This window comes from Saccopteryx bilineata, chromosome X (assembly GCF_036850765.1).
Source record: "Saccopteryx bilineata isolate mSacBil1 chromosome X, mSacBil1_pri_phased_curated, whole genome shotgun sequence".
NCBI classification, from domain to species: Eukaryota; Metazoa; Chordata; class Mammalia; order Chiroptera; family Emballonuridae; genus Saccopteryx; species Saccopteryx bilineata.
Genome location: NC_089502.1, coordinates 109,202,750 through 109,214,348, shown reverse-complemented (window position 1 = coordinate 109,214,348; position 11,599 = coordinate 109,202,750). Strand labels below are relative to the sequence as shown.

At 46.6% G+C, this 11,599-nt stretch overlaps 1 non-coding gene across 1 annotated transcript; it reads left to right on the top strand.

The window, feature by feature from the left end:
- Window positions 1-9,316: 9,316 nt before the first annotated feature.
- TRNAS-GCU (transfer RNA serine (anticodon GCU)) lies at window positions 9,317-9,392 on the top strand. The gene has a single exon. It is a non-coding gene; the product is annotated as a tRNA-Ser (tRNA).
- The last annotated feature ends 2,207 nt before the right edge of the window (window positions 9,393-11,599 follow it).

Genomic DNA, 11,599 nt, shown 5'->3' with positions numbered 1-11,599 from the left:
ATCCACTGCGCCACTACCTAGTCAGGCATAAAGGGAGGTTTTTATGGGCTTCCCTTGAAGGTATTAAGGTCAAGCAGACGATTCTGAGAAAACACAGAAAATGTGAACAAACTTGTGATTAAAAGTTCTCTGGCAATCAATGGACAACTAAGATGCTGCAATGAAGAATTGATACTTCTCATCTCTCTTCCTTCCTGTCTGTCTGTCCCTATCTGTCCTTCTTTCTGTCTCTCTCTCTGTCACACATACACACAAAAAAAGCTCTCTGATGGGCTAGTGTCCTCTCAATTCACCCCATGTCCACAAGCGGCATCTAAAGACAATGGTGGCATCCTAGCCATAAAACAAAAAGCAAGGAAGTTGGAAGACTTGGTGTCAGACCACATTGTGGGAGCACAGCACAATCAAGTTCAAAGTCAATATAGCGCATATGCACGTGCTCACATGCACAAACACGCACAAGCACTGTACGTGGCAAAGTTTCAAAAATCATAATGAGAATTTTTAAAATACTTAGAACTACATTAATAAAAATAGCTACAGCCTGACCAGTGGTGGCACAGTGGATAGAGAGTTGACCCGGGATGCTGAGGACCCAGGTTCGAAACCTCGAGGTCACTGGCTGGAGCGCAAGTTCACAGGCTTGAGCGCGGGGTGCCAGCTTGAGCATGGGATCATCAACATGATCCCAGGGTCGCTGAACTGAACCACAAGGTCGCTGACTTGAGCCCATGGTTTCTGGGCTCCATGGTTTGGCTGAAGCCACCCACCCCAAGACAAATAGAAGAAACAATCCATTAACAACTAAAGTGCCACAAATATGAGTTGTTTCTTCTCATCCCTCTACCCTCCTGTCTGTCCCTCTCTCAAAAATAAATAAAAATAAATAAACTGGTGGATGATAGTGAAAGTGGTAATTAAAGTAAAATTTATAGCTTTAGACATTGACATATTTATATTATTTTTATTGGACCAAAACATTAAGTGTACACCTTGAACTTTCCCTACATGTGGCTCCAAATCAAACCAACCCCCAAAGGTAAAGACTATTGTCACCTGTGTCATGACAGATTGGTCTTTTGTGTTCTACAACTTCATAGAAATGGAAACATATAGTACATGTGTGTGGCACTCATACACTTATCAGCACATTCATTCCATTTTATTACTGAGTTGTTTTCTATGGCATGGATACATGACAGCTTTATTTATGTTTGTCTGTTAATGAGCATTTGGTGTGTTTCTAGTTCTTGGCTAATATAAATAAAGTGCTATTGAACAGTCATGTACAAGACTTTTTATGAACATACGCATTCATTTCTTTTTGGTATACACCTAGAAGTGGAATTGCTTACATAGAGTAGGTAAAGTTCAAGTTCATAGGAACTGCCCAACAGTTATCCAAGTGGCTGTCTGAGTTTACTTTCCCCTGGCTCCACGTTTTAACAACACTTGGTATGATCAGTCTTTTTAGTGTTATTCATTCTGCTGTGTGTGTGTATAGCTATATCACTGTGGGGTTTTTTAATGTTTATTTTATTGATTTTAGAGAGAGAGAAAGGAAGGAAGAGAGAGAGAGAGAGAGAGACAGGAACATTGATCCATTCCTGTATATGTGCCCTGATCGGGGATCGAACTGGCGACCTCTGTGCTTCTGAACGATGCTCTAACCAACTGAGCTATCTGGCCAGGGCATATCTCATTGTGATTTTCTTGTGCATTTTCTCATGACTAATGAAGCTGTACATCTCTTTGTCTGCATCTGTCTTTTTTTTTTTTTTCTTTTTTTTTTCTTTTTTCTGAAGCTGGAAACAGGGAGAGACAGTCAGACAGACTCCCGCATGCGCCCGACCGGGATCCACCCGGCACGCCCACCATGGGGCGACGCTCTGCCCACCAGGGGGCGATGCTCTGCCCCTCCGGGGCGTCGCCATGTTGGCGACCAGAGCCACTCTAGCGCCTGAGGCAGAGGCCACAGAGCCATCCCCAGCGCCCGGGCCATCTTTGCTCCAATGGAGCCTTGGCTGCGGGAAGGGAAGAGAGAGACAGAGAGGAAAGCGCGGTGGAGGGGTGGAGAAGCAAATGGGCGCTTCTCCTGTGTGCCCTGGCCGGGAATCGAACCCGGGTCCTGCATCTGTCTTAATGCAGAGAGCATGAGGTGAGGGCAGAAGAGTGGGAGGGGGGAGGGGATGTGATGAGGAGAGAGGGACGGGAGAGTGAGAGGAAGAGCAGCGTTCCACAGGGAGAAGCACTGGGGTTCTTAGGACTGGCCTCCTCACTCTTGAACCGCTATAACCCAAGGTGAGGTCTGTTCTGTGGCTGAGCAGTAGCCTTAAGTGACAGGCTGTGAGGAACTCTGACAGTACCATGGCCCAAAGGTGGTTTTTTTTTAAATTTTTAAAATATATTGATTTGAGCCTGACCAGGCAGTGGCGTAGTGGATAGAGCATTGATCTGGGATACTGAGGACCCAGATTTGGAATCCCGAGGTCACCAGCTTGAGCATGGGCTCCTTTAGATTGAGCACTGGGTTGCTGGCTTAAGTGTGGGATCATAGACATGACCCCAAGGTTGCTGGCTTGAGCCCAAGGTCACTGGCTTGAGCAAGGCGTCACTGGCTTGGCTGGAGCCCCCCACCTTGTTAAGGCACATATGAGAAGCAATCAATGAACAACTACAAGTGTCGCAAGTACGAGTTGACGCTTCTCACCTCTCTCCCTTCCGGTTTGTCTGTCTGTTTATATCTCTTGAAAAAAAAATGTTGAAGACTGCAAGCTGACAAAAGTCCTCGCAGTTTAAGGCTTAAGCCAAAGGGCTAAGCTCTTCCCCACAACCTCTGGCTGATTGATTAAGTTGGTAAAGGCAATTTACATGCCCTTCCCTGCACCTCAATGTTAGTTGCAATGCTGATGGTTTCTACTTGTCCTATCCCCCATTTCCCTCAAAGAGATTGAAGGCAGTTTTCTTTTTACCCTTTGTTTTGTGAAGTTAAGATGTTATGGAGGAGAGCAGAGAAAGGCCACGTGGAGGAGAGGAGAAGCAGCCAAGATGGCGGAGTACTGAAAGAGAAGCGAGTTTGTGCAGAGAGAAGGAGATGAGGAACAGAGGTGAATAAGGCTGGTGAGGTAGAAACCTTTGATTCTAGGAAACTCGGGTAAGTCAGTGGATTTGGGAGCCTTGAATGGAAAGGGAAATGTTTTCCCACTGTGAGTATTTCTTGCTCGCTGGGTACGACCTAGGATTAAAGCTAATGGCCCACCAAAAAAAAAAAAAAAAAAAAAAAAAGATGTTATGCATGGTGGGGGGTTTTCTGCACTTGGGAGAATTCTTGGTTTGCCTCAGAAATGTGACTTTGTATCTGAGCTCTCTGTTTTGCAAATGGCTTTGCTCTCTGCACTATAAATAAAGTGTTTGGGGGTGCAGACTTTCTCTTGCAGACCATCAGTCTTGACAATGAGTCCTCCCGATCCCATCCTTTTTCTTCTTTCTGTGTTTATTTTCTAATCCTCCACTGTTCCCAGTCGACCTGCACAATTATGAGTCGAGCTGGTTTGTGACAAAAACATATTGATTTGCCTGACCAGTGGTGATGCAGTGGATAAAGCATCAACCTGGAAATGCTGAGGTTGCTGGTTCAAAACCCTAGGCTTGCCTGGTCAAGGCACATATGGGAGTTGATGCTTCCAGCTCCTCCCCCCTTCTCTCTCTCTCTCTCTCTCTCTCTCTCTCTCTCTCTCTCCTCTCTTCCCTCTCTATAATGAATAAATAAAATCTTTAAAAAATTTAAAAAATAAAATTATTAAAAAAAAACAAAAAAAAACCCCATATTGATTTGAGAGAGAGAGAGGCATCAATTTGTTGCTCCACTCAGCCATGCATTCGTTCGTTGATTCTTATATGTGCCCTAACGGGGGATCAAACCTGCAACCTTGGCATATTGGGACAACACTAATCAACTGAGCTACCTGGCCTCCCATAGTGGGAACTGATATTGCCAAAATTGATCTCAGAAGAAAGAGAACAGCTGAGTAGAGAAGAAAATGGGTTAGCATACAGACACGCCTGCCACAGCTTCAGGTCTCAAATGAATTCTTTTTGGCCTTTCAGAAAGGGGTAGTGCTAGTGTGTTAAAGAAGTAAAGGAGCCTGACCTGTGGTGGCACAGTGGATAAAGCATCGACCTGGAACACTGAGGTCGCCGGTTCAAAACCCTGGGCTTGCCTGGTCAAGGCACATATGGGAGTTGGTGCTTTCTGCTCCTCCCCCCTTTCTCTCTCTCTCTCTCCTCTAAAACGAATAAATACATAAAAATTTAAAAAAGAAAAAATCTCTCTGTACGCCTAGCCCAAATTAATAAAATGTTCTTTAAAAAAAAAAAAAAAAGAAGTAAAGGAAAGCTTCCAAATATGTTTCATGAAACCTGAAGAATCTTCTTCTCCTAGGAGACCATTAGCAGCACAGAGACAGACTGCGTCTCAGTCACTGCTCCATTCCAAGAGTCCAGGCCACATCTGCTGCTCAGTAGGCACTCCTGGGCTGACTGACGGAATGAATCAGCTTTCCAGACCTGACAAAGAGCACACACCCACACACACCACAAAGAAAATTGCAGTTCATTAGCACTAAAAAAATTGATGCATATATTTTTTTTAATTTATTCATTTTAGAGAGGAGAGGGAGAGAGACAGAGAGAGAGAGAGGAGAGACAGAGAGAGAGAAGCGGGGAGGAGCTGGAAGCATCAACTCCCATATGTGCCTTGACCAGGCAAGCCCAGGGTTTCGAACCGGCGACCTCAGCACTTTCAGGTCGACGCTTTATCCCACTGCGCCACCACAGGTCAGGCTGATGCACATTTTGACCATTAAAAATTAGTACAAAAGCCTGGCCTGTGGTGGCACAGTGGATAAAACATCGACCTGGAACACTGAGGTCGCCGGTTCGAAGCCCTGGGCTTGCCTGGTCAAGGCACATGTGGGTGTTGCCTGCTCCTCCCTCCTCCTCTCTCTCTAAAAATTAATAAATAAAATATTTTTAAAAAATTAGTACAAAAAAAAGAAGAAAAATTAGCTAGTATAATCCAAAAGCGGATTAAAAAACGAATATACCATAACTGAATGCAGTTCATTCTAAGAGTGCAGGGAGATTCATTTAAGAAGTATGTCATTATAATTAGTAATATGAATGTGTCAAAGAAGGAAAACATGACATTAGCAGATGTCAAAAAGGTATTTGGCCTGACCAGGCGGTGGCGCAGTGGATAGAGCGTTGAACTGGGATGCAGAGAACTGAGGTTCGAGACCCCATGGTCACCAGCTTGAGCGCGGGCTCATCTGGCTTGAGCAAAAAAAAAAAAAAGCTCACCAGCTTGGACCCAAGGTCGCTGGCTCGAGCAAGGGGTTACTCAGTTTGCTGAAGGCCCACGGTCAAGGCACATATGAGAAAGCAATCAATGAACAACTAAGAAGTCGCAACGAAAGTCTAATGATTGATGCTTCTCATCTCTCTCCATTCCTGTCTGTCTGTCCCTATCTATCCCTTTCTCTGACTCTCTCTCTGTCCCTGTAAAAAAGAAAAAAAAAAGGTATTTGAAGCAATTCTACTTCTGGGTATCTATCCAACAAAATTGGAAGCAGGGGTTGGAACCCATACTTATACACCAGTGCTCACGGCAGTGTTACTCACAGTAGCCAAAAGGTGGAAGCAACCCATTGATGGGTGACCAGATAAACAAAATATGGTCTCTCCCTGCGGTGGAATGTCATTCAGCCTTAAAAGTTAGGGAGTTCTGATACATGTTTCTTTTTCTTTTGTTTTGGTGGTAGAGACAGAGGGACAGTCAGAGAGAGGGACAGATAGGGACAGACAGACAGGAAAGGAGGGAGATGAGAAACATCAATTCTTCATTGCAGTTCCTTAATTGTTTATTGATTGATTTCTCATATGTGCCTTGACCGGGGGCTACAGCAGACCGAGTGACCCCTTGCTCGAGCCAGCAACCTTGGGCTCAAGCTGGTGAGCCTTGCTCAAACCAGATAACCCCACGCTCAAGCTGGTGACCTCAGGGTCTTGAACCTGGGTCTTCCACATCACAGTCCGACGCTCTATCCACTGCACTATGGCCTGGTCAGGCGATACATGTTTCAACATGGATGAAACTTGGGGACATACGCTAAGTGAAATAAGCCAGTCACAAAAGGACAGACACTGTATGACTTTACTTACATAGCATCCCTAGAGGAGTCCAACTTACAGAGACAGAAATCAGGGTGGTTGGTGCCAGGGGCTGGGGGAGGGGGTGTTAGTGTCTAATGGGGACAGACTTCACTTTGGAAAGATGAAAAAGTTCTTGGGATGAATGGTGGGGATGGTTGCACAGCAATGTGAACGATCTGAACTTAATTGCCATTGAACTGTAATGGTCAGATTGTTACATTTCATGTTTATATTTTACCACAATAAAAAATAAAATATAGGAAAAAGGTATTTGATAAATTTCAGTTCATTTTTAAAATTTTTTTTTTTTTTTTTTTTTTTTTTTTTTTTTTTTTTTTTTTTTTTTTTTTTACAGAGACAGAGAGAGAGTCAGAGTGAGGGATAGACAGGAACAGAGAGATGAGAAGCATCAATCATTAATTTTTTCGTTGCGCATTGCGACACCTTAAGTTGTTCATTGATTGCTTTCTCATATGTGCCTTGACTGCGGGCCTTCAGCAGACCAAGCAACCCCTTGCTGGATCCAGCGACCTTGGGTCCAAGCTGGTGAGCTTTGCTCAAACCAGATGAGCCCGCGCTCAAGCTGGCGACCTCGGGGTCTCGAACCTGGGTCTTCCGCATCCCAGTCTGACGCTCTATCCACTGCGCCACCGCCTGGTCAGGCTAAAAATTTTTTTTAATTTATTCATTTTAGAGAGGAGAGGGAGAGACAGAGAGAGAGAGAGACAGAGAGAGAGAGAGAGAGAGAGAGAGAGAAGGGGGGAGGAGCTGGAAGCATCAACTCCCATATGTGCCTTGACCAGGCAAGCCCAGGGTTTCGAACCGGCAACCTCAGCATTTCCAGGTCGACGCTTTATCCACTGCGCCACCACAGGTCAGGCAAATTTCAGTTCATTTTTTAAAGAAGCTCTTCTTTTTGAAAAATTTTATTTATTTATTTATTGATGTGAGAGAGTGAGAGAGAGAGAGAAGCATCGACTTGTTGTTCTACTTATGTACACACTCATTGGTTGCCTCTTGTATGCGCCCTGAGCGGAGATCCAACCTGCGACCTTGACATATCAGGATGACGCCCCAAGCAACTGAGCTACCCGCCTAGGCGAAATTCAGTCTCCTTAATACACAGGGACTGGAACGATGCTGTTCTAGTTAATCATCGCTGCAGAACACTCTACCCCAAACAATGGTTTAAAATAATTCCAAATGCTCATTGTGCTCATGGATCTGCATCTCTTCTCTATGACAGGATCTGAGCGAGGGTGCCCCTGGTCTGCCTTATTTTATAGTGTAGAAATTAAAGCCTTTAAGCCAATATACAAATAAGAAAGTCTCTGATATTAAGCCACTCATCTGACGCATAAATGGAATTCCTTATAAGAGTACACCACCCCACATCATGCAACAGTCAAGGGTGTGGAGAAAAGCTTAGTTTTGAAAAGATCTTAGTATTAAAGGGGTGCGAAAGGCTTAGTCTTAAAACTAAGCCTTAGGCTATAATGACTTTGCCAGCTTACAGCCTGTCTCCCACACCCAAAGCGAACAAACATATACATCATATTTACAAACTTATTTAGTGGTGGTTTCCGTAGTGTAGTGGTTATCACATTCGCCTCACAAACTTATTTGACCAACAACCATCAGCAAGAAAACCCAACTAATGTGTAAGGGATCTGTCATCTTTACAATATCAAGTCTCATTTGATGACATGCAGCTCAGGGTTCCTCTTGGCAACTGAGCTTCACAGTGGAGAGGGCTCATCTGCGGCCCGAGGCTCTGACGGGGGCTGTGAGAGACTGCCGAGGTGTCAGGGAGCCCAGCGGCTGCCCATCCTCAGTCAGGGAGATAGCTCCTCGGTCTGGGTCTGCTGGAATGGCTTGTAAGGCAGGACCGAGGTCGCCTTGCCAGCCCTGATTCTGGCTCTCTTCACTGGGCCTGATCTGAGACTGGGCATCATTTTCTCTTTTCACATCTGGTCTCACTCCCTCAACTAGACTTTGTAGAAGTCTCAACTCTTTGGAAGCATATGCATGAAATGGCTTTTATTTTTACCAGCACTTGTCCCTGCCCCACCATTAGGTTGTACCAAATCCCCCCTTAGGACCTCAAAGGCCAAGTCCATCATTTTTCAGGTCTCCTGTAATTAGTCCCATTGGTTCTTTTTTTTTAAATTTTTTTTTATTTATTCACTTTAGAGAGGAGAGGGAGAGACACACAGAGAGAGAGAGAGAGAGAGGAGAGACAGAGAGAGAGAAGGGGGGGAGGAGCTAGAAGCATCAACTCCCATATGTGCCTTTACCAGGCAAGCCCAGGGTTTTGAACCGGCGACCTCAGCATTTCCAGGTCGACGCTTTAACCACTGCACCACCACAGGTCACGCTAGTCTCATTGGTTCTTGAAACTAATGGTGTTAATTTTCAAACATTACCCTAGCCCGACCAGGCAGTGGTGCAGTAAATAGAGCATTGGCCTGGGACGCTGAGGACACAGGTTCAAAACGCCAAGGTTGCCAGCTTAAACTCATGGTCGCCAGCTTGAGCATGGGATCATAGACATGACACCATGGTCACTGGCTTGAGAAAGGGGTCATTGGCTTGGCTAGAGCCCCCTGGTCAATCGGCACAACTATGAGTTGATGCTTCTCATTTCCCTTTCTTCCTGTCTCTCTTTCACGCAAACCCCCCCCCCCCCCCCTGTAAAGCCAGTAGCCACAGCCACCGTCACAGCCACCTGGCCCATGCAGATTCACATTTGATTCAGACAGACGGTAATGAAACAATGGAGCCAAGAACTGGTGAGCCATTACATTTAATCCTAGTTCGCACCGGCAGGTAAGAAATACACACAGTGGGAAAACACTTCCCTTTCCATTCAGGGCTCCCAAAGCCATTGACTCATCTGAGTTTCCTAGAATCAAAGGTTTCTAGCTCACCAGCCTTATTCACCTCTGCTCCCCATCTCCTTCTCTCTTCACAAACTGGCTTCTCCTTCAGCACTCTGCCATCTTGGCTGCTTCTCCTCTCCTCCACATGGTCTTTCTCTGCTCTCCTCTGTATGGGCTCCTCTGTCCCATTTTATAGTATAGAAATCAAAACATTTAATCCAGCCCTGGCCGGTTGGCTCAGTGGTAGAGCGTCAGCCTGCTGTGCAGGAGTCCCAGGTTCAATTCCCAGCCAGGGCACACAGGAGAAGTGCCCATCTGCTTCTCCACCCCTCCCCCTCTCCTTCCTCTCTGTCTCTCTCTTCCCCTCCTGCAGCCAAAGCTCCATTGAAGCAAAGTTGGCCTGGGCGCTGAGGATGGCTCTGTGGCCTCTGCCTCAGGTACTAGAATGGCTCTGGTTGCAACAGAGCGACGCCCCAGATGGGCAGAGCATCGCCCCCTGGTGGGCGTGCCAGGTGGATCCCAGTCGGGCGCATGCAGGAGTCTGTCTGACTGCCTCCCCGTTTCCAACTTCAGAAATATACAAACAAAAAAACAAACAAACCACCTTTAATCCAATATACAAACAAGGAAGTCTCTAATACAAAGTCATTTATCTGAGGCATAATGGGATGCCTCATGTCAGTGCACCACCCCCACATCATGCAACAGTCAAGGGTGTGAGGAAAAGCCTAGTCTTAAAACCAAGCCTCACCTAACCAGGCGGTGGCGCAGTGGATAGAGCGTCAGACTGGGATGCGGAAGGACCCAGGTTTGAGACCCCGAGGTCGCCAGTTTGAGCACAGGCTCATCTGGTTTGAGTAAAGCTCACCAGCGTGGACCAAAGGTTGCTGGCTTGAGCAAGGGGTTACTCGGTCAGCTGAAGGCCCATGGTCAAGGCACATATGAGAAAGCAATCAATGAACAACTAAGGTGTTGCAACGAAAAACTGATGATTGATGCTTTTCATCTCTCTCTGTTCCTGTCTGTCTGTCCCTATCTATCCCTCTCTCTGTCTCTGTAAAAAAAAACAACCCCCCCCAAAAAAATCCCAAGCCTTAGGGTATAACAACCCTGCCTGCCATACCCAATGCAAACTATAAGCGAGCAAACATATATATCATATTTACAAACTTATTTGACCAACATTCCACCCCTTTTGCTTGCTTCACAATCTAAAGCACAGGTATTCCTGCACAAGGAAATTAGGCACATTACACAAATTACAACAACATGACAAATCATACAATTTTAACAATTACAAAGGTACATTTCACCAGTCTCTGAGCACTTTGCCAAAAGCACAAAATGTCCTTGGCCTTCTTTCTAGCCATTTGAAAAGCTTCCCGGGGCAGAGGAAGGGCCTGTAGCAAAGCAGCCCCCCACCCCCATCAGGGTATTTCACATTGTCCAAAATCCGTAAGTCCATCCAACAAAGGAGCCAGTGCCCACTCCGGTCGTAGTCCAGGAATCAGTCCACACACATGGGGCCTCAGCCACCCCCCTCATCCCTGCCGTCCTGGCAGGTCTTAACTCTGTCCTAAGGAGGAGCACGTGGCAATGGCAGTCAGCATTTCCATCTCTGCTCTGGAGAGCATGATGGCATATACCGTTATGTCCCAAAATCGCAGACCTACCAGGGGCATAGTAGGTACTCCTTCCAGCTGGGCCCTCATCTTCTGGAGACTGTGGATCGCAACTCCAGCACGATTCTCCTCCTCCTCCAAAGGGGAACTGAAAACACCAGTTCCCGCTGTCGGGCTTGAGCCCCAGGCCGCCGCCGCTGCCTTCTTCTGCTCTGTGGGCCTTGCAGCCCCGGCCCCGGCCTCCCACCGCTGCTGGTTCTCCACAATGTCCAGGGCATGCTGCAACTCATGAACCTGTGATTCCTTCTCCAGCGGCTGCTCCATTTCCAAGCGAATCTCACAAACCTGGTCGGCCTCCTCCTCCAGCGCTTCCTCCAGCTCCAGGTTCAGCATCTGTTTCTACCACGTTTGCTCCAGCTCCTTCCACTGCTTGGTTTGCAGGTCCCGGGCAGCCTCTTCCACAGAGCTTTCGGTTTCCTCACACATGGCTGTAAAAGTCAGCCAGCCTACAGCCCCTAAAAGGACAGCCATGGGGAACCATAACAGCAGCCAGTCTTCTACTCCACCACTCAAGGTGGTGGTGGCTCCATACGGAACTGATCCAAATTCTGCCACAGACTACGCCAAATGTATGGCCAGTAGCTGCAGCCACCATCACAGCTGCCTGGCCCATGCAGGTTCGCATTTGATTTGGACAGTCGGTAATGAAACAACGAAGCCAAGAACCAGTGGGTCATTACATTTAATCCTAGTTTGCACCCAGCGGGCAAGAAATACACACAATGGGAAAACACTTCCCTTTCCATTCAGGGCTCCCAAAGCCACTGACTCATCCGAGTTTCCTAGAATCAAAGGTTTCTACCTCACCAGCCTTATTCACCT